The sequence below is a fragment of the Montipora foliosa genome, chromosome 6 (genome assembly GCF_036669935.1).
Source record: "Montipora foliosa isolate CH-2021 chromosome 6, ASM3666993v2, whole genome shotgun sequence".
Classification (NCBI taxonomy): Eukaryota; Metazoa; Cnidaria; class Anthozoa; order Scleractinia; family Acroporidae; genus Montipora; species Montipora foliosa.
The window spans coordinates 41784043-41789042 of NC_090874.1; the positions used below are offsets into that span (position 1 = coordinate 41784043).

A 5000-nucleotide genomic window follows, 5' to 3' on the forward strand; every position below is an offset into this window, starting at 1 on the left:
ACCATTCCAACCATGATACACCACAGAAGACAGAGCACAGCACCGGGAACTACGTGCCCTAATCTTTGCGACAAGTGTGCGGGTTATTTTACGTCCCACAGGATTATGAACATTGAAGGGTTGAGAGACGGAACCAGTTATTTAATTAAAGACCCTGAGTGATGGTCCGGCCGGAGTTGAACTCACGACCTCCCGCGTGACAGCCCGGTGCTCAACCAACTGAGCCACCGGTGCGCGGTGAATGCGGCTAACTAAAGTGGTCATCTTTAATTTAACATGTTTAATTTTTTAACATTACCGTGGTGAATATTCACCGATAATCACTGAGCCTGAGGCGAATAATTGTTTTAGTATAAATACACAGATGATTATTTCAAAAAAGAGAAAAAAAAACATTTCAACGCGAAAATCATCTTCACTTACAGTGGCAAAACGACTACTGGCAGCCATTTTGTCCGTCGAGGTGATTATCGGCTGATAATCCGGGATAGCGAGCCAATGAGAGCGCGCGATTTTGTCTAATCACCTGTGTATTTATACTAATATGAGGTGGCTCGAAAAAGTTTTGTCAAGCGACGCTGAGTTGTTTATCTTTCGAAAGGAAAATTTCCCACAATTAGACACAAATTATCCACTTATTTATCTAAATTTTACATTATCTCGTTCATTCAAGAATCGGGCAGAAACCATTTCTGATTGGTCGTTACGCGATCTGTTATAATACGATGATGAGGTAAGACTTTTTATCAGCGCCGATCGAGAAAAATGTTGGTATTATTGAATGTATTATTGTTGACCATTGAACTCACATAAAAAGTAACATGACGTTTCGACGACTTCATGTCATCCTTGTCGAATGAACAAGTAAAAAATAACGGCAAGGCATATTTATAGTACTGGGATGTGACAAAAACCATTACAATCCCAACAATTTGCTCTGTAAATAACGCTAGATTGTAGTGAGCGACTAATACGGTCCTTGTAAGGAAAGAAAGATTTTATACATCGAGTGCTCTGAAAAACATGGTTTTTACATCGGTAAAACTAAACGGCGGCTTCACGATAGAAAAACCGAACATTTTAAGGCCCTAGCTAAAAATGACAATACTTCAGCCATTGCTGACCACTTCAAGGCCACTGGACATAACATCAAGTGGGATCACTTTGATATTTTAGCGAAGGGCAAAACAGACTATCATTGTAAGAGACCTTCTTTATTCAAGAACTTGAGCCAGCTTTCAACGTCAACGTCGGAAGTGAAAAGCTGATGCTTTATCAATCTTTTCTGTTTTTATTATTATTATTATTATTATTATTATTATTATTATTATTATTATTATTATTATTATTATTATTATTATTATTATTATATATTTTACTGTTAAGTATTTGCTTAATCTAGGTTCCAGTTTCAACGGTTACTTTTGAAAATGTATGTAGAGCACATACGAAACGTCAAGTCATAATCAAAATGAACAAGTTTAATATGTTTATCACTGCTGTTTGTGTCTTATTTTTGATCAAACTACGATGGCCCAAGAACAAAAGTATTCATGTAAAAAGTTTCGCGCGAATGAAATCCGCTTGCGTATTCAGTTTCGGTCTTTTGTTTTTGATCAAAAGCATTTCAAATATCAAGCAATCGAGTTTGCCACGGCATTTCTTGAGGACTTTAAAGTTTTTAATTAAATTGGCAGGTGTTAAGGCACGCTCGACCCTGAAATGTTTTCCAATTACGGAATATTTATGTTCTTCTATGCGTTGATAGAGATCGCGTATCAGAGCTAGACACTAGGGACTTTACGATCTACGACGGCGACGTTGATGAAAACGTCACCTCAAAATATAACTTTGCACTATCGTAAGTTTCTCGCCGTTAGGTCATCTCGTTCGCGTCGTACAATGTGGGTGAAGTGTCCTAGAAATAAATTGGCACGAGCAGTTTGGGAGTAAAAATAGACAATGAAAGATTCACATTTAAATGTTCGCGTTATCGTCAAAACCAGAAATTTGGTGATTTCAGGTCGTTGTTGTGCAGAGAACCGCACGAATTTGTGCTAAAATGCGTGCCACGCGTGCAGCAAGATTACTTTTCCTCTTTTAACCAATGACATTGCTGTTTCGAGGCGTTCTCGTTGACGACCGCGTCGTAAATCGTAAAGTCCCTACTCTAGCTCTGGTACGCGATCTCTCAGACGCCACCAATTTGCTGACATGTCTTAATGAAGCCCACCCCTCCATTCAATTTACGATGGAAATAGCAAGCAATGATCGATTGCCATTCATTGGCATGGAAATCACCAAAATCGACGGCAGCCTTGAAACCCGTGTTTACAGAAAGAAAACAAATAAAGGGCTCCTTTTGCACTACCAAAGCCATGTTGACAGCCGGTACAAACGGTCACTGCTTAGAACAATGTTAGACCGTGCAAAACGCTTGTCGTCTACGCAAGATTTCTTTTCGCAGGAATGTAAGAACTTAAAGGACATATTTTTGAAATTGAAATATCCCGAGAAGCTCATCGACTCAGCTATCAATCGCATCCAGCATCCTACAGACCCAGTTCAAACACCATCTGACAGCCCTGTTCGGATTACGTTGCCATTTAAAGATCAGAAATCGGCTGTCGTTGTTCGCAGACAACTTGCCGACCTCGGAACGAAAATTAATCAGCAACTGCAACCAGTGTTCACAAGCAAAAAGATCATTGATCATCTGAGAGTCACGGAAGAAAAGCCTCCCCTGATAAACGAGCAAAATGTAGTATATAAATTTACATGTGATTTGCGCGATGCAAATTATATTGGTTACACTTGCCGCCATCTCCATCAACGCGTAGAAGAACATAAATATTCCGTGATTGGAAAACATTTCAGGGTCGAGCAATTTAATTAAAAACTTTAAAGTCCTCAAGAAATGCCGTGGCAAACTCGATTGCTTGATATTTGAAATGCTTTTGATCAAAAACAAAAGACCGAAACTGAATACGCAAGCGGATTCCATTCGCGCGAAACTTCTTACATGAATATATATATAGTTATATATATATATTCTTTTCTTTTTCTTTTTCTTTCTTTTTTGTTTAACATGAATGTTTTCATGTAACGTTTCAAATTTAATTTTGTCACATCCCAGTACTATAAATATGCCTTGCCGTTATTTTTTTACTTGTTCATTCAACAATGATGACATGAAGTCGTCGAAACGTCAAGGTCATGTTACTTTCCTAGCTCTAGTTAATTTTCTTACTTAAATGTTTTTCGAAATCGGTTTTTATAATAAAAAAACTAAGCAAACAGAAGCAACAAGGGACTGCCGAGAGAGATACTACTTTCTACGTAGATTACGTTTTGTAAGGTTTTGCTTATTGCTAAAGAAAGGTGAAACAAGGTACCCAAGAATAAAACTGGGCAAAGCAGCGAAAAAGTTTGAATAAGGAACGAAACAATCGCCAATTTTTTTTTTTTTTTTTTTCATAAAACGGCGCCAAATGGCAAACGCATGCTGAGACTGGTTGTTTTACTAATTGCAGTCTATTTTGCGAGGAGAAAAAAGCATCTTGTCGGCGCAGTAGTCGTTGTTAACGCTCTCTATTTATCTCAGAGGAAACTGAAAATACTTAACGTTTACTAAAGGTTCTACAGATAATAACTGAAAATATTTCGATCGACATCATCGCAAGATGAATAAATATGGTCGCGCGCCTATAACTCTGGTATGGTACTTGAATTATAATCCTGATGGAAACATGAATCCCTCGCCGGTTAAATTGCGAGAGCTGTCATAGTCCTTTACTGTACTTTCGTATCAGTTGGATGAATTCGAAGACTGATCAGGTAGATAAGCAAGACACCGGCATCGCGGCATCGCATTCCTTGTGAGTGCTTGTATTTTCGCAAGCTTTCTTTTCTGCACCCTGAACTACTCAAAAAGCGCTCATATAACTGCGAAGAAACTTGACCTTAATATAAAAGTTTTCGAGCCCGTAGAATCCAAATCTTACCTGAAATACGTAGATCCTCTTCGAGACGTGCTTGAGCTCTTTCTACAGAAATTTGATGGCAAAAACACTTTTAACGATACTACAATCTAAACACCAATTATTATACTGCAAATGTGTGGATGCACCTGCAAGAAAAATAATTAGTTCACACAAATTGACTTTGTGAGGCCAAACTAATGTAGGTGCTTTGCCAGTAGGTATGGGTGTATACCATTTAGGTTAATCCGCATTCAAATATATTTTGACAGCATAAAATTAAGAGAAAATTAAGGGAAGAGATAATGACTGAGGAAGTTTCCATTGATGTCGAAGAAGATTCAACTCGAAAAAAAGGACAGTCTGTGTGTATATACGTTCCTTTTCTTGGACATGCAAATGTGTTGAAAATTTAAAACAAGATACAAAGGCTGGAAAGGGACCCGAGAGGACACAGTCGCATCGGGTTTTTTTTTCCGCTTTTATTATCTCCGTGGCGTACTTGTCTCATAACAATAATTTGATACTTACAAAGGCAGGTTTAATATTGACAGTACTTCAGGAACAATAAAACAGAAAGTATAACAAACGTTCATTTGTGGTCGGAGCCAAAAAGTAAATGCTCCTTCACGGCTGCCTTGCATGCGAGCTGTAGCGCTATCCGCATGTGGTATGGAGTTTAGCTGATTTTATTGCCAGATTCTCTGCACAGGCGTAGGTGTTGCAGCAAGAAATTCAGCCTCACGTTTAACGCCAGAGCCCATTTGTTCGAAAGCACCTTAACGCCAACCCGCGATTAAAAATATATCGAGGTTTTAATTTCGCCCTCTGAAAGTGCGTTCAAAATTTTATATTATGCTCAACGTAAAGGAAAGTGTAAAGGCCTGGCCAACCACCCGCAACATTTCAATGCAACATCTTGGAACATTGTTGGGAACAACATGTTGAGTACGTTTGGCTACCCTGTTGCGATATGTTGCACGCGTTTGACCAGTCCATTCAACCAACACATGTCAACAA

General features: G+C 38.6%; 1 protein-coding gene across 1 annotated transcript in view; it reads right to left on the reverse strand.

Moving 5' to 3' along the window:
- Positions 1–4040, reverse strand: part of LOC138007389 (5-hydroxytryptamine receptor 4-like) — a 17239-nt gene extending 13199 nt beyond the window's left edge. The window contains exon 1 of the mRNA XM_068854259.1: positions 4005–4040. The gene's annotated coding sequence lies outside the window, so the exon portion shown is untranslated. The remainder of the gene's footprint in view (positions 1–4004) is intronic.
- Between the last annotated feature and the right edge of the window lie 960 nt (positions 4041–5000).